General features: G+C 44.9%; 1 protein-coding gene across 2 annotated transcripts in view; it reads left to right on the top strand.

Moving 5' to 3' along the window:
* The window catches only part of LHFPL2 (lipoma HMGIC fusion partner-like 2), a 133769-nt gene that overhangs the window by 85322 nt on the left and 26616 nt on the right, over positions 1–21831 (top strand). The window contains exon 1 of one of the 2 annotated variants that reach the window (XM_004678183.2): positions 15407–15513. The exons of the other annotated variant lie outside the window; for it this stretch is intronic. The gene's annotated coding sequence lies outside the window, so the exon portion shown is untranslated. Of the gene's footprint in view, positions 1–15406; positions 15514–21831 lie in introns of those variants that run through there. 2 annotated transcript variants of the gene reach the window in all.

Here is a 21831-nt window from a genome sequence, read left to right on the forward strand (position 1 = left end):
TGTCCACCTGTCAGCCCACAACAGTTGAGAGTGCTTGTCAGTCCTGCACCTGCACCCTGCTTATCATTCCCACTTCACTCCCTCCTTGTGTTTAGACCCTGCAATTACTTGCAAGTCCGATGGAAATCATGAACCGACATGAGGCTCAGTAGAGTAGAAACACTGGCATGTTGCGTAATAAGATGGAAAGAAAAATGTTGGGATATTGATGGTTTTTTCCAGAACAACCTATTTAAATAAAGGTGGTGTTTTAATCCATGTGTTCAGTTTTTGTTTTTTAAATAGTCATAGCACAGTCCTGTGTTACTTAATGATGTTTTGGTTCACGGTGGACCCATATATGATGGTGGTCCTAATAGGCTTGTCATCTAGGTCTGTGAAGTCACTCTCCCTGATGTCTGCCCAGGCACAGACTCCCCTGATGATGGATTTCTCAGAACATATCCCTGTCCAAGTGAAACAGGACTGACTATGGTTAAGAACTGCATCCCTCAGTTAATTGAGACCTGGTAACAATGCTTTGAACAAGTTAAGAGTTTTGTTACTTCCAGGTAACAGAGAATCTAGGGTTGGGTCCCCAGAGTGTTAGCTTGAGGGTGGACCCTTCTCTCCTCTTGCTTCCCATTTTTAGCACTGGCTTTTCCTTCTTTGCGTCACCTTGGAATCTCTGCTCGCCTTTCTCCACAAGAGACAGGTCCTTGTCACAGCTGAGTCATGACCTTTGTTTTTCACCATTATTGAGGTATAACTGACAAAATTATATTTAGGGTACAATGTGATGACTTGATATATGTATGCATTATAAAAATTTCCCACAGTTCAGTGTATTAGCCCATTGCATCTATTTTTTGGTAAGAGCTAGATTTTCTTGACCGTTTCCCCTGAATGGCTTCCCCTTTTCCTCTACTTAACTCTCATTGATCATTCCACCTGCAGAGGAGGCTGGGAAATTAGATATTTTTAGCTGGACACCCGCCCATCATAAGATAGGGCATTTTCAGGGCCAGGAATAGGGTAAGTAAGCACATAGCTTTCAGGATACCAGAAAAACTCAGTTATCAAGACAAATGATGTGTGACTGCAATGTCACCGTTCCGTATTGCCTGAGGCAGAGGGAACTATTGTTAATGCCGATCTGTCCTTATTTCAAATTTTGGTAGTTTGTTCACTGTGCATTTTAAAATTAATTTTGACTCTTTACATAATTGCACGTAAAATATTATTTATCATAATTAACCAGTTTTTGGCATCCTCTTACATTTGTGCTAGAACTTGGTGCCACCTCACTCTTCTCAACCTTGTCTTGGGCCATCGGTTCTCTTAGCAGAAAAGGCGAGGGTGGTTATTGGCAAGGAGCCTACCCATCTCTGCCAAGGAAAATGACCCATTGCGGTGGGTAATCTTTACCTGCTGTTGGTTTTATATAAAATGAGTAAGTTTGTGGTTGACAGACACCGCTGGCAGGAGAAGCGGGGGGCAGAATGCCCACAGATCCAAGAACTGCCTGGAAACAACAAACCCACAGTAAGAGCTTCCTGGCTCATGGAGGTTCCCAGTCTCCCATTCCCCTTGTGGGCACCACTAAGTTCAACCTTGTTTCATGTGGACTTCAGTGGTCATGACCCTCTACAAGAAGGAATATTGGAGAAAGTATAGACTAAGTGTATTTGCTATTTTCAAACCCTAAAGATGTAATTTCATTATTACAATGTTTATAATTTTTTTAATATAATTTTTAATGATCACCTAACATTTCAGAAATGGTCACTTAATCATGATTTCAGGAAAATTCTCCTGATGGCATTTAGCTCTGAATTGGAGTGTACCCTTGAGTGATTATACTAAAAATAATATGCCCAGAGGATCTTGGGACTTGACTTGGTGTCACGGAAAGGATACCTCGACAATGTCCCCTGTAGTGGTGCTGGTGTGGGCAGACAGCTTTCAGATCTTCTATTGTACTGGGCTGGGAACTAGTTATGTTTTTCTGCTTTTTTCTAGTTTTCAGAAACTACATTTTCTGTTATTTTTACAAATTGCTAAATGAATCAATATCTAAAAGAAAGGCAAGTGCTTTTCGAAGTGTTGCTACATTTATAAGGCTGAGTCTTACAATTATGTTAAAAAAAAAAAAAACTTGGTGGCTATGATTCATACCCTGATGGCTTTATAAATTCTTGATTGCACAAATTCATGATTCAGTGTGTCAGATGTTTTCCCTTTTTTAGACTCTATAGTATTGCGAAAATTCAATGATTTGTTTCACAAATCCTTTCATCTGTCTCCTCATGTAGTGCTTTCTGTTTTTAAAGCTGTGAGCATTTTATCATCTAGTTTCTTGCCAGCCTTGCTGCATGACCTGGCTCCATCCTACTCTGAGCCCTGCTGCCTACAGATTACAGAACATTTTTCAGAGGTGATCTGTGGCTTCATGCTTCACGAAAAAGTGCCATGCTTGATCAGTTCTTTTCAACCTTTCATAGGAATGCCATGAGAGTAAAATGAGGTCACTAGTAAAAATACTTTTAAGTTCTCATGAAGACACCTGTTTCAGGTTTCCAGGTGTGGAAACTTGGGCAAAATTTTTATTCATTTTAAAGATTTATTTATTTATGCATATAAGAACTAAGTGGTACAGGCCAGAAATGTGGGGGGTGAGAGGATTCACCAGAGAGAGAGAAAGTGGGGGGAAGAGCAGGCAGATTGAATGAAATACACTGCTCAGGGGAACAGCCAGTGGGTGAGGAGAGGTCTGCCATGCCACGTGGGTCAGCTCCCTGGCAAGAGATGGAACTCATGCTGCAGTGGCTGCAGAGAGCTTCATAGTGTGCTATAACCCGTTGTGCCACCAGGGAGGGCCCATGGGCAAACTTTAATTTGAAAATATGAAGGTGCTTGATTTTGATGGGCTCGGCCAATGAATGTTTGTTTGTTTTGCATCCAGTTGAAGAGATTTCAAAAAGCATGTTTTCAAAATTTGTTAGCATTAGACTGGTTAAAACACCTCAGTTGTCAGTATTTATAAGAGTCTTTTAAATGTGGGTACTGTGAATATTTTGAATGGTGAAGAGAACAGTCTTACTCTTTTGGTGGCTTGCCATGCCTCAATTTCCCTGTCTGTAAAACAAGATGATAGCACCTGCCTGAAAGCTGTGGGGAGCTCAGTAGTGATGTGCCACATGTGAACATCTAGCAACTGGGATAAGGCCTGTGAATGACCCCATTGCTGCTAGTTATTGCTGCGTAAACACATTCTGCAGCAAATGCAAAACATGGCAGTGGGTTGAAAAGCACATGGTATAAGACAGACTGAGATTAGGGAGCGTGTGAACAGGGTGAGTTAGCACAATAGTATCTATCTTGTAAGCCCACAGCAGGCATAGTTCTAGGACTAAATGCCCACATGAAATGCATTGCTTTCAACATTTTAGAACTTATTTCTGTTTTAGGGAGCACAATCACCCTAAAGAGGAGTTCGATTTTCAATAGATAGCTGTAGCTCAGAGATCAACTGTCATCAGTAGAAAGTCCTAGTAGATGTCAGATTCAGAAAACAAAGAGAGTTAACAAAACTGGGAAACAAGGGGAATGAAAAGTGGAGCCGTGAATATCGACACTCCTCCATCATCTTGGCTGCCACATTTTGCTCACACTCTTCAGGCCTCTGATTTCATGGTCTCATTGAGGCATTTTAATGAACATTAAGTATCTGAATAAATAAAGCAGGGCAGCGTGCAGATTTTTTCCAGGTGAATGGCATTGTTTGTTTTCTCCTGGGATGGGGAGCAGAACAGGCAGATCCACGAAGTACACTGCTGAGGGGAGCAGCGGGTGGGTCAGGACAGGTCTGCCACGCCATGTGGTCGGTCACCTCCGGGGCAGGCAGGGATCGAACTCATGCGGAAGTGGCTTTAGCTTCTTAGTGCTGTGCTTAACCCGCTGCACCACCAGGGAGGGCCGGGACTAAAACTTTTATAACGATGAAATCTGAAAATTTTGCTATCTTCTTCTTTCCCACACGAATGAAGTAAAATGTAAAATCCTTCTTTGGTGCTACTAGAAATGAGGTATCGTAAAACTGACCATCTACATATGCTTGCTTTTAGGCAGGGGCCTTTGTATATAAAATTTGCAAACAAAAGTCTCAGGATAGGAAGATTGTCCAAATTTCTTATCCTTTTGGATTAAAAATTGTCTGAAAGTGTGGGGATGGACTGTGCCTCCCAGGAGACAGCATGAAAGCCAGGCTACTGTTCATTAGCCTCCTTCATTCTAAGCTCTTGGCGACCTTTGTAAAAAGAAAATCTCATCAAGAACTTCACTACAGCTTGAGCTTCAGAGTCCTGCTCTCTGATTTCCAGACAGAACTGACTTAACATGGTAACTGAGTCCGTTTGTTTTTCGGTCTCCAAGGTATTTGGCCAAGACGGGAGAGGAACACTTAGTTACTCAGAAGGAACACTGACAGGAACTAGCAGTGGAAATGGTGACTTGACAAAATGTTGGCTGGAGAAGTATAGATCTCCTTCAAGCAGGACTAAATGTTTCCCAGTTCTGACAAAGGGAGTATCCCTTTCACTTGCTGGGGTTCCTCAAAATGGTTTCTGCTATTTTAAATCAACTATACATTTGTGACCTTTACCATTTTTTAACTTCTACTATCTGTTGGGTACTTTACTTCTGTGCAGTTGATTACTCTCTAAACTGTGCTGTGCAAATTTTTTATCTTGTGAAAATTACCCTGGAATGTAAATGCCATGTGATGGCTTTGATTTGATGTTGGGGTCAAGAGGAGGGCGCTTTGTGGCCTGCCTTCAAAAAAGAATGGAGGGCTGTCTTGTTTTCCTCATTTGGTACTTAGAGTGCATTTAACTGACAACAACATAATAGCATATCAGGGTGAAAAAAGTCTCTCGCCTCCACTGGGTTTTTGTGTAGACAAGACTTGGGCTCAGAAGATTATAGATGTGTGGGCGCATTGTTGAATGCTGATGTGTATGGCCTTAAGTGCTGGGCACAAGCCTACTACTATTCTGGGTTATTTATTTCCTTTAATGAGAAGTGAAAAATGTGGTGCATTTGAATGACATAATAGACAACTGCATATTATTGAAATATAAGTAAAACATAAGTCAGAAAAATGACAGTGGTGAAGAGGGTATTTGACTAAAGAGTTTCAGGCTTTGTCTTACAAAGACTGGGTTATATTTTTAAGTAGCCAATTAGAAGATAGAGCTAAGTTAGTGTTGCATCTCTGTGAGTCAGAGGCCTTTTAAACAGGTTATTTCAGCTACTGAATAAAGTCACTAGCTTTTTCCGAGCCCATGAAGCTTTTGGTACTGGTTCTGATTGACTCACAGCATTTGCCTTCTGGTCATTTCAGCTAGCATGTGAGGCGTAAACATGGCCGGGCTGAGTTGGAGCCATGGCTGCCTGTATTCTGTGTGGAGGGGTGGTGGAAGTGACCAGGAGCCATGGACATTGGCCTGGAGACTGAGATGCGAGTGGGGGTGTCAGTATCCCACCAAGGGGGAAATAGCTAGCAGACATGATCTTGCTGTGAAGCTCTTAGTTGCTGGCGACACCATGGGGCTCTTGTCATTCCTCAGCTGGCTCAACTGTATTGACAGGAACAAGTTGTAAGACGACCTGTGGCCAGAGTCTCCACAGCTCACATCTTCCACCTCCTCTGATGTCTCTTCACTGCATCCACTTCTGAGAGTCATCTTCCAACAGTCATTTTCAACTCTCCAGTGCTCACCATCTCTTAATAAGGCTCCCAGTTCCCAAATTCAGCATGTGCATTTTCATGTGTCACCCAAAATAGTTTTTAAACAGTGTTTTTACCTTTCTTCTTTGTGTCAGGATATTTCTCTTTGGACCATAAGTTATTTTTCCATTTCATTTACTTTCCCTTTATTACTACCCCCTTTTGCTCTCAAAGGATTAAAGCAGCTTGATTTCCATTAAGTTAATGTTAATGAGGGGTTGTGTTCTAGCATACTAGCCGAAATTACCCTCATACAGATTGTCCAGACATGAACTATGTGGGTGGCCTGCTTTTTCCAAGTGGCAGTGACCTGCTCTGTTCCTTCTGTCTTTCAAGGTCATGAGTTTACAACTCTGTTCTTTAATTTTTATCATGGCTATCACTCACTAAGTGATTACTGTGTGCCAAGCTCCATGCAAAGGATTCTACATGCATTTTCACCTTTAATCTTGTATCAACCCTATGGAGTAGGTAGTGTTATCCCCATTTTTCATCTGGGGAAATAGAGACATGGGGAGGTTAGTTATTTGTTCAATTTTATTCTGCTAGTGTGAGCCACAGCCAGAACTTGAACCTCACCGCACCTAGATCCTGTGTGCTATCTAGATCAGGATTGTTCCCAGAGTGTTTGGCAGTACCTTTAAACATCCTTATTTCACATCCAGGTGGGGGCTGCTGGCCTATAGTAGGAAGAGGCTAGGGGTGCTGCTGAATACCCTATGATTTACAGGACAGGCCCCATAACAAAGAGTTATTTCAGTGGTACAGGTTGGAAGGGCTGAACCTAGGAAACTCTGTCAGAGCTACAGCAGAGCCTTTATGGTCAGCAATTAAGGGGTTACATTCCAGGCCATGTTCGGAACTTCACTCAGCTCAAGAGATATTTCTTGTTTGCATAGTTTTAAAAACTATTTATAACTTAATAGAAAGAAAACTGTTTATAACATAACTATTTACAAGGAGAAAGCATTGCATGCAATTCTTACATTTCGATGTGCAAGAGATTTCTAACAATTCTTATGGTGCCATCTTGGTAGTAGAGCAGTGCAGGCCATTGGAGAGTTATACCAGAGGTTATTTCTTTGGATCCCCTTAGAAGGGTCATATATATCAGTTCTCTTCTGAATGTCTGTGAGAACTTTTAAAATGGTTGATTTATGGTGCCTTGTTTGGGTTCCGTGAGCGGGCACAGCCTAGGCTGTCACATAGACCTTGTGCTCCCTGAAACATCATAGACCAGCCCAGAAGGACAGACCACAGGATGAGGGAGCATGGTCAGGGCAAGGGCTGGGCTGGGCTGAGGCTTCCACAAGAGCGAGGTTGTAGTCTGGCCTGCGTGGAATGGCTCTCGCAGCCTTAATCACAACCTTCTGTTTTTGTGTTCCAGTCATGTGCTCAGCCCCTCTGCTCATCAGGCAAAAGCGAGCATTCCCAGTTGGAGTAGTTTAAGGTCTTCCTGTTTGTCTGAACTCCTGGCAGCAGGAACGTAGACATCTGTGCATTGTCCGGCTTGTTTCCTTCCCTCCGTCGTCCTCACGCCCCCCGCAGCACCAGGGCACTGTATTGTTCACATTCTTCCTCATCTTGACCTTGTGCTCGCTGCCTGTTTACTGCAATGGCTCTTCAGATAAAGTCATCCTTGGGACGTTTTTTTCCTTTTAATTAAATGCTTGGGGCCAGAAAATTGAGGATCTAGCTAAAATGCAGTGCACAGCAGTTTGAAGGGTATTTCAGACCATAGCAAAACTGACTTTAGTTCCTTTTCAGTAGTTTCCTAACTGCCTTCTAGGACACAGTGTTTGATTCACAGGACATGAACAGCAATGGGGGCCACTGGTCTTCACTGGCCACAGACACCCCTGCAGCTGTCTCTTTGCATTGCCTTCCAGCACATTCCTCCTCATTCTTCTCACTTTGTGTCCATGTCTTTGCTACTTTTCTGGAATCTCCAGCGTACATCCCTAGTCTCCTTTCTTCTTACTCCAGCCTTCATGTTGGGAGATCTCATTCATGGCTTTCCTTGCTTTGGGAGGTCCCAAATATCCAGGTGCCTGATGTGTGTCCCCATAGATCTCAGGTTCCTCTTGGCCCAGACCAGACTTATGATCTCCCCCAACACATCCCTTCTGTCATATTCTTACTCCAGGGAGTAGAAACATTCAAGCACTTGTTCAGAGATCTGGGATTCTTTAGCCAGTTAGACTCCGAGACTCATGGTCCCTGCTAAACATGTATTAAACCTGCCCTCTCCGAGGCAGTAGTTCTAGCGCTCACCCTTGCTACCTCTGGCACTGTATGATTTTCCTAATGGCCTTCCTGGCCCTCCAGATGTGCCCCCTCTCCTGCCCTTACCACAGCACTGTCCTCTGCTCTAGTGCTAGTTCTGCCCTTTGCACAGACCTGGACTTTCCAGGTCCCCAGTGCCCTGTGTACATAGGTGCGAGTGTACACACCCTCTACTTGCCTGACCCTTCACGTATGTAGAGGGTATTTTCTAAAAGGCAAGTTTGGTTTTGTCCCTTGTATGCTGAAAATGTTGTAGGAGCCCTTCATCCTAAGGTGAACACAGTTTAATAACCCAGGCATAACAGCCCTGACATTGGGTCTCCCCTTCCTCCAACCACATTCCTGCCCAGGCCCCTTTGTGTGGCCGGATGACACTGATCCCAGCAGGGTCCGGCTCAGTGCTCCTTCCCGTGGCTCTGCCTCATGCAGAACAGGGCTCAAGTGGGCCTTACCATTTCCATGGCACCCAGCTCTCTCTACTGTGCCCCTTGAGACTTACCTGTGACCTCACAAGTCTTGACCCCTTGGGGATGACATGTCATCATTTCAGTGCCCTGGCACTGGCTCAGAACAGGGCATGCGATCAGACACAGAAGTTATTGCTGACGGTCTGGAATTGTGGTCTGTTTTTTTGTGTTTCCTAGGGGCAGAAATTCAGCCCTCAGTTCCTGGGTTGGCCGTACCCTTTCTAAGGAATGGCCACTCCAGACAGCCTATGTCAGGGTTGTTGTCTTTCTGACACAGTATTTAGGCTCCCTACAGCATCTAAATAAGTGTCTTGCCTGAGTTGAAAAGCTCATCATTTCTCAATCACATCATCAGAACCTTCTTCCTCTTGGGAAAAGGCCCTACATGAGCAAGGACTGAGAAAGAATTAGTGGGAAGGGATATATTGCAAAAAGGATTGCAGATTTCTTTTTGGAAATACACTTTATACTCACAGACTCTTGCCCTAGGGTGGTCTTTTTTTCTTTTTTTCCCCCAGAGTCAAATGTAGCATTCTATCATGTACAAACAGCCCCTCTGAGTGATAGTGAGCTCCACTGCTGGTGGTGAGGCCTGTTGATGTAGGACCAGGAGATTCTGAGTTGTGACATAGAAGCCGAAGGTGTCAAGGAAACTCAGTTCCCCTGCTGACTTCTGAGGCCACATGGGCTTGATAGCAAATGGAGCCTGTTTCTTAAAACTACCTAAACCTGGCGTTCTAGGAGTTTCTGTCATTGATACAATTTGGATCTGAAAGCCAGACACACTTTGAGGTCATTCTAGTTCCTTGAAATCATTACAGAAAGTTCCCAAATAATCCTATAAATTAAAAAGTGAGTTTGAATGGGCAAGAGGGGCTGTCGAAACAGGAGGTTAATATTCATTCTTTCATTTAAAGTTCATCATACTAAATATCTGGCAGATATGTGTGGGTTAAATTTCATTCACCCTCTCAGTCATTATGTCTACTTACACACATGCGCGCGCACACATACACCGGACACACATCAAAAACACATGTTATCGACCACTTTGATTTTGCTCAGAACATAAGCACCTTCAGCATGATCCAGCCCTTTTACCACCTTCCAAGAAGTGTTTTTATGCAGCTATCCTGGGTTATCCAACAGAAGCAGAAAAATGACCACCTTTTTCCCCCTCCAGCTTCAACTCTCCCATTTGAATTAAATTACTGTCATTTGCTTTCGAGTTATTTTGCCCTCGATAAAACCTTATATGGCTTTTTCAAAATTGCCGCCACGCCCCACCCCTGCAGTTCAGTCTCCCTGCCCAGCACACGGGGCTGTCCCTCAGGCCTCCCTCTTCATCGTAGCTGCTGCTTTCCCGCTCCGACTTGGAGGCCAGTTCCTGCCCACCAGTCCCCTCCACCTCCCACATGCCAGCTTGTCTATCTGTACACCGCAGGCAGTAAGGCCTTAAGCAAGGAGAAACTCCCCCTCTGGATTTATGTGCTGATAAACATAATTTGGCTCTTGCAAGTCAAAAGAATCAACAAATGAATATTAAAATGAATTTTCCAATTTGGGAAACCAGTAATTATGAGACTCCTTTTAAAGTGCTTTAGTTTTAGAAAATATTCAGTAAGCATGTTTTTCAGAGATGGATGGTATTTAATGAGTCCGGAGCAGAGAAAAAAATGTAGAAAGCAAATCTTCTAGGAACCTGGGGAAAACTAGGGCTTTATTTGGAAACCATAGGACTTGGTGCCTTTTCACCCATCACCTGGGACAGCCATGGCTCTGCCTGTTGCAGACCTGAACCCTTGCTTCTTGCTGGGGATGGCTGGTATTTTTGTGCACAGCTTACTACCCAGCTATACTTCATTCCTGGCTTCAGTGAATGGTCATCTCCACCACAGGGCATTTTGGAACAAAGCCAGGAAAGGGTGAACAAGGAAGTGTTCTTTATTCTCAACTGGAGCCCTCTGCTGCCCCACTTAGGATGTGTGCGGTTGACGCCTAAAAGCCGTGTATACCAGAGCCTCTCACCCACGGCCTTGGCTGTCTGCCGTTATCATTATAATCAGCTCAGTTTTACTGATCTTGGTAAAATACCGCTTTTGACAGCATTGGGACTAAAATTTGAGAAAAAAAATTCATTCCATTCATGATCTCACTGAGCGCCAAGTCAAACTGAAAATCACTTTACGTTAATGTCAGCAGCTTTATCATCAGGCTGTTGGGTTGGAGTGTTGGGTTTTTAAACACCATTTGAATAATTTGGTCGATTATAGCAACACAAGACATTTTATTAGATCATTAATAAGAATACTTATCAGAAATAAGTGCCCCCAGGTGAATGCAAATCAGCCTTCTGGGGCCACTTATAACCGATGAGAGAAATACATTGTTTGACTTTAATAATTCACCAAGGAGCAGAGAATAAACAGCAGCAAACATTAATTTTATTGGACAGTTTCATAGGGTTTGTGTTTTGAAATAAAAGGGATGTGACTTGTAACTACTGCGTAAAACTAAGCACTTTTCGCTGTGGCTTCCCCAACAGCACAGCACACTGATGTGCTTCAGTTAGCCAGTTGGGGGTCATCTTCTTTCAATAGGTATATTTAAATACAAATACATTTTAAAGCATGTATTCTATCATGTCCTTTGGCATATGACTCTGACAATCTTTATGCTCAAGTGTTTTGCTTATCTATAACAGAAAAAAAAATTCTAAGAAGGGAAGGAATCTTTAAAGACTTTTAAGTTTTCAGAGGTGATGGGGGCACGTTTCCTTGCGTGGCTCATCTATGAAGCTAAGTACGCAGAGCGTCACGTTTACCTCTTGCTCTGTGTTTCCAAGAATAAAATAGTCTGGCACTGGGAATGAAAGTTTAGAGTCAGGGCCCCTATCACAGGAAATAAACGGAACCATCCAGCCTGGGTCCTTGTCAGCTTAGCTCTGTGATCAGGTGTGGATGCTCTTCTGCCACCCTTAAGCCATTGCACTTGGCATTCCTTGTAATCAAGGGGTCTTGCCTTCTGTCTACCAGAGGTAGTTTCTGGGGTGCCACCAGCTTCAGGGAGCCCCTAGTCTGGGAGTAGGTGGTAACAGCTGGTCATGTGCTTGAAATCATTGCCTTTGGGAGCTGCAAGTGCCTGTTGGCCTGGGTGTGATCACACGCCAGTGTTTGCCCTATGCTCTGTCTGCTGTCTTCCCCTCCCTTTGGGCTTTGCTATTGGGCAAACTTTAGTTTATGAAGGATTGCTGATATCCTGGAAGCTTTGTACAAAGGCTCTGCAGCAACAAACAGCCCTCCATGAGAGCAGGAAAGTCCGCGATGGCCATCGTGCTCATAGTGCTAACGGCCAGCACTGATGAGCCCTTGCTTTACAGGCACAGATCTGTCATCCTGGTTAACACCGTGTGACGTAGATGCTTTGGTGGCTCCCACTTCAGAAAAGCAATGTTCTAGGGCTTTAGAAAAGGAAGAGCTGTGTGATCTCAGAAGTGGCGGAGGGGGTTGGGAGGCTGGGCCCCACTCCGGGAAGGGTCATCACATCCTTGGAGTTCTCTATGTGCCAAGCACTGCTCTCGGCTTGTGCCTTATTTGAAGTCGTTGACCACCACAGCAGACCCACGTGGCAGGTCCTGTGAGTACTCTTTTGCACAGAAACAAGAGCTAAGGCACATCTGAACTGAAGGTCACTACCCAGGAAGTGGTAGAATCAGGATTCACGCAGACAGTCTGGCTCCAGGCTGACTCACTCCCTGATGCTGCTTTTCTGGATGAGCTCACGGGTCGTGGAGCAGTGGGATTATGGTGACCTTATGAAGGCAACTGTGACGGTCACTCTTACACTATGCCTTCACATCTCTCCCTCAAACACCATCTGGTCCACATTTTATGCCGAAACCCAGAGTTTCTAGCCACACTGTTTTGTGGGAGATCATGGCACTTGCCATGCTGAGGAAGGACCTTCTCTGCTGGTGTGGGTGCCTCCTTACGAACTCAGCGGTGGCCAGGGCTGAAGAAAATGGTTTGTGGTGAAGTCCGACAGCCTCAAGCACCCCAGGACAGTCTTCTTCATGACCTGAGCACTGTCTTTTTTCCTCCATGGTCTTCCCCACCCCTCACCTGGCACCTTCCTCCTGCTGGGCCCTGTTGGTTCTCAGTGAGCCCACACTCCAGCCTGCTGGGAGCAGGAGAGGAGGGTGACTGCTGGGGCCCCTGCAGAGCCCTCGATGTGTCCACCAACCTTCCTCTCTCACAGAGGCCTACAGGGAAGGCCTGGAGGGGACAGGAGGTGAGGGGCAGGTCTGGTGAACCGAAAGCCAATCCTGCTCTAGCCTTTATCGAGTTCTTGCCTTTTTTTAAGCAACTTAGTTTTCTGAGACATACTTTCTTCTTCTGTGACGTCCGCTTGAACTTTATCTCTCTTTACCATGCCTCACTATTGTTAGATCTGTTATAAGTAGTCCCTGTCCCCGGAGAGAGGACTAGAACATGTGAGCAAGTGCAAGGATTCAGACTCCAAAACAGCAGTTTTCTCTGACCTTCCTGAACTCTGAGTGCGCAGTGACTTCGCAGAGGCTGCTCTGAGGACTGAGTCGCAGCATTCTGTCCTCAGGCCAGTCTGCCTCAGTCAGCGCCACCCCTGCTGGTTTAAAGGCTCCACATTCGCAGGTAATCTGACGTGTGGCAGCTTTCCATGGGGATGACTTTTCCTCAAAAGCCTCTTCTGGGTGCTCCACTTAAGCCCATCTGTTTTCAAAACACCATTTGAATCCTAAATATCTGGGGAATTCCTCTAGTTAATAAATGTAGAACGTTTAGGCCTTCTACAGTTTTGAATTTGGCATTCTCATTAGAGAAAGTTGAAAAGCACTGGGTAGCTTGATCTACTGTGAAATCACCGAGATGGATGGTGTTTAATGGACCGAGTGTGGGGGCAGCATACAAATCTGTCTTGATCATTTTGAAATTTATTTTTAATTTGTCATTAAAAATATGTGTGCCTGTGTGTGTGCATTCCCGATCACTCACTAGTGCCTGGCTCTTAAATAGACTTAAATAGACGAGAGAAATAAGCCACCAGAGTAGAGATTTTTGATACATAAAGTCAAAAAGAGCCAAGTTTATGAACATATACATTGTGCATTTTGTTCTTCATTCCCTGTGGATTAAATGGCATTTTGAGATCCCTCACCCAGCTCACTGGCTTTCAGGACGTGCAGACCTTGGGGCTGCTAGCTGTGTGTTTGGTCAGCGTGGATGCAAGTGAAATAATAAAAGACAGTGAGGGTGAGTATTCTAGTGATGGTGAAATCTGAACAGAGCCTTCTTAATTCTACAGCTTCTTAGCAGTATTAGATAGAAACAAGCCAGTGAGAATGGAGAGGGTTTAACAGGAAAAAACATGAACAGTGGCTGGCAACCAATTAGGCCATTATTTTTTAATTAGGCTGAGTTCACTGATGACACCCTTTAGTGGGGGATTGAAAATGCCTCTCTTCACTGCTTTGCCAGCAAACCTGATGGCAACTGGGAGCCTTGGGATATGCTCAGTGTTGCTGCAGAGGGGTCCTGAGAGGAGCTTGCTGCATGGGAGTTGCATCTGGCTTGGCGTGCGTTGGCTGGCAGGTGAGAAGCCTGCTCTGTGAGTCACGCAGCAGGCCTGTCCTCTGACTGTGCACCTTTGCTTACACCTCAGCTCCTCGGTTGTTGCTTGGCAGTGGTACACAAAGGCTCGGCTTAAACATTAACCACTGCAGTTTGCATCTGTTGGTAGCACTAATGGGTCAGGTTTTCAGGGCCAGATAAAGTACAAGGAAGGGAAAACTTTTTTTTTTTTTTTGCTCATTTTTAAACTACCTGACCTCAGTGACCTCTTTTCCGAGTTAACATTGTGTCTAGTACTAATTACTGAGATTATAAAATGATACCATAATGCTGTGCTGTCTTTTTATAACAACTTAGTTCAAAAGAAGGCAAGGCCTAAATTGAAGCAACCTCCTTTTTCTAAATAATTTTTTAAAAGATTTATTTATGCATATAAGAACTAGGGTACAGGCCAGAGGTGTAGAGGTGGGTGGTGGTGAGAGGATTCACCAGAGACAAAGTGGGAAGCAGAACAGGCAGATGGACTGAAATACACTGCTGAAGGGAGCAGCAGGCCAGTCAGGAGAGGGCTGCTGCGCCATGTGGGTCACCTCCCTGGCCAGAGGTCAAACTTATGCTGCAGTGACTGTGATAGTTTCATAGTGCTTTAACTCATTGTGCAGGGCCTCCCTGGTGGAAACAACTTTCTTTTTAAGGTGATGGGTATTTTCAGAGGCAGATGAAAATGTTCCTCATGGCAGTCACCCACTTTCACCTGAATGCTTCATTCTCCTTTGTCTCCAAAACAACTACTCCTAAAAGGAACATTCTCTCATGAGGAAGATCACCTGAAACAGTTTCAGCTGTAGCCATGCCCTTGACAACCTGTGACACATACGTTTGCCTGTGCCACACTGACTCAGCTTTTCATTCTCCCCACTCTGACCAGTTTGCCTCCGGCCACTGTCTCCTTGTCAGTCCACAGCCCAGCCCCAGGTCCTCTATCACCCCCACTGTTCTCCTCACTGGTTTCTTGCCCCTCCGTTATTGGTACTCTCTCTCCAGCCCCGTGGTTCCCCTCCTTGGAAAGATCTGGCCTGCCGCAGGTTGGCGCCAGGTCTCTAGGCAGCTCTGTGTCTTCCTTCTGTGCCGACACCCTGTGTCACTGATCCTGGGTGTGTCCCAGGCTGCAGTCCAGCCCTCCCCTCCTTTCCCCTCCCCTCCCTCTACTCTCCTCCCCTTCAGGCCAAGCTCAGAACTCTCCTTGGGCTTGTTGGAGGCAGACACCCCAGTTGCGATCCTAACTGGCGGTGGTAGGAAGTGGCTGGAGCCACTCCAAGTGTGAAGGAAAATAGAAGCTGAGAAAGGACAGCGGAAGCAGCTCCAAGCGTGGGCAGATGCTTTGGTAAGAAACTTGGGAGAAGTGCCTGATACGGGAGTTGAGTCTTGATGTGGACTTCTGATGTCCAAATTGACTCAGAAAAGCAGAAGAGTTTTTCTTCTTTTTTTTTGAGAACTTGCCTTCATTAACCCTAAAGTAAATATATTAAGATACCTAAATTTTCACTGTAGCAGCCTTCCTCTTGAATTACATAGTGAATGCTTCAGACATAGTTGACAAGCTCTAATGTGTTAGAGGACTTTTTTTTAAAAGGTTTTATTTATTTATGCATATAAGAACTGGGGTACAGGCCAGACGTATGGGGGTGAGAGGATTCATTAGAGACAGCATGGGGAACAGAACAGGTGGATTGACTGAGGGGAGCAGTAAATGAGAAAGGAAAGGCCTGCTGTGCCATGTGGGTCAGCTCCCTGGCCAGGGGGTCAAACTTATGCTGCAGTCAGTGACTGTGATAGCTTCGTAATGCTGAGACTTAACCCCTGTGCCACCAGGAAGGACCCATGGGGATATATTTTACAGTTTGATTTTAAAATGGTCTCTGACTTATGTATGGTAAGAGATAATGTTGAATTTAACCGCACCCCAAAGAGACAGGGTGTGGGCACTCCCACTCTGCCAGGATCTGTGCCGCCGGCAGAAGAGGTTGGGTTAGGCTGTGGCCCTGAAGTCTCAGTATTGGCAACAATGGCTCCTTGGTTTCCAACCACACCGAGTGGTCCTCGGGGTCTACTGTGCCTCTGCTTTGTACTGTGAGGCACCCAGGCTGATGGATAGTATTCTTCTGAACTCACGGAGGAGACAGAGCCAGAGGGAACATGTAAGCGCTTCTGCTCTGAAGTGGCAGCTGTCATTTCCGTGGGCTAAAGCAAGTCCAGTGGTCAGACTTCCTGGTGCTGGAGTGGAAAAGTATGATCCTCCTCCAAGGAGGAACAGAAATATTTGGGGAAATAATACAGTCTTCCAGAAGAGCTTGCCAGGAGCTTCCAGTCAGAAAGGACACTTGTCCTAGTTGATTCTTGGGGTTTCTAGTGTTTTACGAGTATGTGAGACTCAAAGAATAAATGGCATAACTCTCTCCATGACCGTGTTTGGGCCTTCTTAAGCTGTTGGAAGGGAACCTGGCTTACGGCAGTGATCCTGCCTGCCTGTGTTACAAAAGGGACTAGAAAGCCACAGTTGTTTAAGACTGCACACTTCTGGGAGAAGCTGCCCGTCTATCCACTTAAATGAGCCAGATGCCAACCTCTCAAGTTTTTTACTCTCAAAGTTGAGTTTAAAACAGAGGGCTTTAGGTCTCCACTCTTTGACGCCAGGGAAGAAGGTTATGAGTGTTGATTTATATGTGCATATTCTTATTTTCCGCCTTTTGTACTTTTCTCCATTAAAACTCACTGCTTTCTTATTGATCCTAAAAGGCAACTGAGGCTCACTTTAAAACTTAGATTTTGTCTGACAATATTGCATTATGAACTTGACAAGACAACTTTTGTTTAAAATTATGTAGTGACATTAAGGGCAACTCTTGAAGTTCAGGTTCCAATTCCATTTAAACAAATCAGAATCCCCCACTGTCCACTGTACCCAGTATATTCCCCACAGACCGTGCTGGGGCCTGGTGCCTCTGGCTTACGGGATCTGAACACACTTTAGCATTTACCTTAGAAATTGGTTCTTTAGTCCCTTCTGTTTCACAGAAACAAAAGGACACAAAGACCGACCCAAACTTTTGAGGTATCTTATAAGACAACTGACCTAGCTTCTGCAAAAGTAATGCCAATGTTGAGATGGGGCAGAAGGGGTGTGGGCAGGGAAGGATAGGTTACAAATGGGAGGATTGTTTTTAATGAAAGAAACTCAGCGCATGAGCCATCAGTCCTGATTCAGTCCTGGTTAAAGAAAACAACTATAAAAATGGGGCAGGGAAGGGAAATTTTAATATGGATTAAGCTTTGGATATAAAGGAAGTATTGTCAGTTTTTGTGGATGTGTGAATTTTATTGTGGGCTAAGTAGAAAAATGTCCTTCTTTTTAGGAGGTGTGTGCTAAAGTATTTAGGGGTGAAGTGTCAAGACACCTGTGACTCTTTTTCAAATGGTTCAGAACAAACATTCTGAGTTGTCAGAGTGAGAGCGTACCCCGTGGATCCAGGCAACAAATACTACAGAATGTTAACAAGTTTTAGACCTGGGTGTTCATTATCCTTTTTTTTTTTTTTTTTTAAGATTTATTTATTTATTCATACAGAACTGGGGTACAGCCAGAGTTGCAGGGGCAGTGAGAGGCTTCACCAGAGACAGAGTGGGGAGCAGAACAGGCAGATCGACAAAGTACACTGCTGAGGGGAGCAGCGGGCGGGTCAGGAGAGGTCTGCCACGCCATGTGGTCACCTCCGGGGCAGACGGGAATCGAGCTCATGTGGAAGTGGTTTCAGCTTCTTAGTGCAGTGCTTTAACCCGCTGCGCCACCAGGGAGGGCCTCATTATCCTTTTTAACTTATATCTGTGTTTTTAAAATTTAATGTTATTGCTGAAAACCATACTCAAGATGAGAGGCAAGGTAATGTTCTTCACACTTCGTCATGACCTCATTCACGGGCTTTGTAATGGTGGGGAGTGTGGGTTTTTGATGAAGTTTTGATTGAAGTCCTTTCAGTTTGCTACCACCTATTTAGGTTGAAGTAAACTTGTTCCTGGGTGTCTCAACTTTGCAGCTGTGCTGGGTGTTTCTGTGTCACTGCAGAAGCTGCCCAAGATGGCCCATGGTGGGCGAGACTACTCCCAACCCCACACTCAGCTACGTGTGACCCTTCCCCCTTCTTCTAAATACTGGGACTCTGAGAGAACATGACTTTGCCTGACTCCCACACACCAGCCCATCACCACCACATCCTTGCTCTGGATCTGACTATAGTATGACAGTAGGTTTCTCCAGGATACTTGTTTGTTTGTTGCTGCTGTTCTGTTATTACTTCCTATGAGGCTTTCCTGTGGAAATCTTGTGACAACCCTCACATCATGTTCTGAAAGTCAGAGAGCTGTTCACATGCTCTACAGCCATCAGGGATGTGCTGATCCGGCCAGGTGTCCTGGAGGAGAAATGTGCTTAGTGGCCCTTGGGAAAGACCCTGTGAGGGATGTGAGCGCAGGCCTGGCTATCTTAAGTGAGCTTGCAGAAGCAGGTGTGAAAGTAAATGCAGTGGACGACTGTGCTGGGGGGCTCTGTGCCTGAATCTGTGGTTAACGGTCAGAAAGGTCTGTTTCCCCGTCGATGTGGATGTTGTTTTAACAGGTCCCTTCTCCTGCACATGTGATGTGGACAAACAAGGACACCTGCCTAACAGAGCGCATACAGCTACCCCCTTGCTACACTTCCACATGGCTCCTCTGGAAATCCAGTTTTAGTCCATCCGTGTTTGCTTATGAGTGTTCTTCCTCTTGTTAGTAATTAGCAATTTTGCTGGAGTGTGGCTTATCTCCCTGTTCCAAACAGAGGAGAATAATGGCCTCACTCCAGCATGGGTGTGAGAATTTGGTGCAATGGGCAAGGGGAATTGTTTTAGCACAAATGAACAGGGAACTACATTTTCTGAGCTCGAAATACTCCTGCCTTGACTAGTTGGCTAAGCCTGAATGTGCCATTTTCCTTTAGCTTGAAGTTTCACACCCTTTCTCTCCAGGAATTCCTTCTAAATGCACTTCAGAGACTCTGAGCAGTGCTTACTAAGCAGGACAGTGGCGCCAGGTCACCTGAGAGGAGAGAGCAAAGTCCCGAGGCTCTATAAGAGGACAAGCAGAGGTTTTATGTCTGATGAAAAACTGCCATTAAAAAGAAGAGGGGCAGAGATTGAGATTGACTGGACATATCAATAACTTGGCTTCCTAATCAAATGGGAGAACTTTGCAAAAGCCCCGTTTTCTAACAGGCTGGCCCTTCACAGTGCCAGTGCTCCTGTAGGAGGGCAGTTTCTCAGGGCCTGGAGAGTCATGGGGGCTTGTTTTCTTGTATTCATTTGGGATGACTGCTTTCATGTTAAACTCCTCCACTTTTGAAATGTTCCTGAAAGGACATTTCAATTTGATAACTTTAGGAGAGGGAGTAAGAATGAATGAGTGGGAGTGTTACCTCTGACCTAATGTTAGTTTATTTTCCATGGTTTAGTTTGGTAACTGAGTTGAGCAGTGGGTAACTGGGAAGTTAAGTCCAGGATCCTGCCCTTGAAGCCCACCAAGGAAGTTTATAGAGACAAGTGACCGCACCATCTCTAAGTAGCCAGTGTTATTGCACACCTCGTTTGGTTACATTGCTTTTTTTTTTCTTCTTCTTCTTCTTAAGATTTATTCATTCATACAGAACTGGGGTACAGGCCAGAGGTGCAGGGGCGGTGAGAGGATTCACCAGAGACAGAGCGGGGAGCAGATCTAGGAAGTACACTGCTGAGGAGAGTAGTGGGCAGGTCAGGAGAGCTCTGCCTCGCCATGTGGTCACCTCCGGGCGTGGCGGGGATCAAACTCATGCGGAAGTGACTTTAGCTTCTTGGTGCTGTGCTTTAGCCCGCTGCGCCACCAGGGAGGGCCCACATTGCTATTTTTTTAATTATTTTTTTAATTGAAGTAACACTAGTTTACCATGCTGTATATGACTTACAAGTATAGGATCACACCTCTTCAGATGTATGTCACCCCACCACACTCACCACCCATAGTTCTGCACTAGAGTCTGTCATGTCCCCTCCATACTTTGCTCTCCCTCAAGCAGTCTCACTTCCACAGTCAGACTTCTGGGGTTTGCTATTGGTTTGGCTCTATGTGACCTATTGCTTTGTTTCTCTATATTCCACATATCCTGTGTTTGTCTTTCTCCTAACTTCACTTACCATAATCCTTAGGCTGAATTGTTGTGTGCTCAGTGTCATCTTTGTGAGGGAGAATCTCTGAGATAAAGGAGTTGGTACTTGTCAAGCACTCATTATACTGAGCACTGTCTGGGGCGATTTAACAGGTTCTTGCTTATTCCTCAACAATATTGAGAGGACACCCTTATTCTGTCTGTGTGGTAGATGGCAAAGCTGAGCCTAGAAGTTCAACAGCCTTGTGGCCAGACAGTGGTGAATCCAGGCATGATGACGTCCATACCTACTGTGGAACACACCACCTATCCCTTGGCCAATGCTCCACACAGCCCAATTAAACAGCCCCCCCCACCCCCAACAATTATTAAGTACTTATGTTCCTAGTATTGGGCTAGCTGATTTCCACAAACAGCATCTTGTATAACTAGAGTGATGTGAGAATTTTTAAATGTGATGTGTTTAAGAGCTCAGCAGGCTACCACAGTAACGGTGGAGAAACACTGGGCTTCCTTATTTCCCCACTTCCCTCCCTCCTCATAACTCCTGCCCCACCCTGCTACCAGAATGCCAAGGGCTCTTTGTACTTCTCATGGAGTTGACTTGACCTTGGTTAATGAGATCTGATCATTCAGTACATGCCCTATGCCCAGATGTCTGTTTGATTTTTCCTGACCTTGGAGAGTGGGCAGAAAATGGGGCTGCCTATGAGCAACTGCAACCCCAGTTTCAGGGTTCAGTCCCCTCTGAAGGAGGTTTGAGCTGCTAGAGCAGAGCCCTCTGGTAATGAAGCCATTTGTCCTTGGAACAGAATGAGTCCTTGTGAGATATGAAACAATGGGCATGTTGAGTTCCAGACCTGGGTGAGTTGGGGCTCAGGCAGGGGCATATGTGATGAATTGGGGTAGTTCAAGGGATGCATTCTTCATGGGCGAGTTTCTGTTGTCAGCAAGTCTACTCAGTGGTAATGACACTCAGTCGGCGGTCATTAATGCCTCTGTTTTGAATAATTTCCCCAATGAGTAAGTCAGGAACTTTTCATTTTTTTTTTTTTTAGTTTAAATTAGTATAATTTATTTTGTCTAATACTCACGCAGTGAGAAATGCATGAAAAAAGTCTGGGTAGCAATGTATTAATCACTTTTCATGATACTGTCCTCTTTTATGTTCTCACATAATGTTCTCACCTATGAAACAAATACTCTGTGCCTCTGCTTAGTAATTTGACTGGTCAAATTTGGAAGCTGCTATTTTCCATTTTTAAGCAAAACTTTTTGTTCCAAGTCTCTGAAAACTTATTGAAGTACCAAAACAGCAAGCAGAGAATCCTAGAAACTAAAACATACAGCCGGTCCATTGACACGGTTCACTGCCAGTCATATCTGTATCTGTCTAGATCCCTGTGCTATTTGACTTCTAATAAAAGATGATGGCACAGGAGCCTCCATGGCAGATGCAGGAACTGTCATTGACCT

The sequence above is a fragment of the Condylura cristata genome, unplaced genomic scaffold (genome assembly GCF_000260355.1).
Source record: "Condylura cristata isolate star-nosed mole 26May11 unplaced genomic scaffold, ConCri1.0 scaffold00007, whole genome shotgun sequence".
Taxonomy (NCBI): Eukaryota; Metazoa; Chordata; class Mammalia; order Eulipotyphla; family Talpidae; genus Condylura; species Condylura cristata.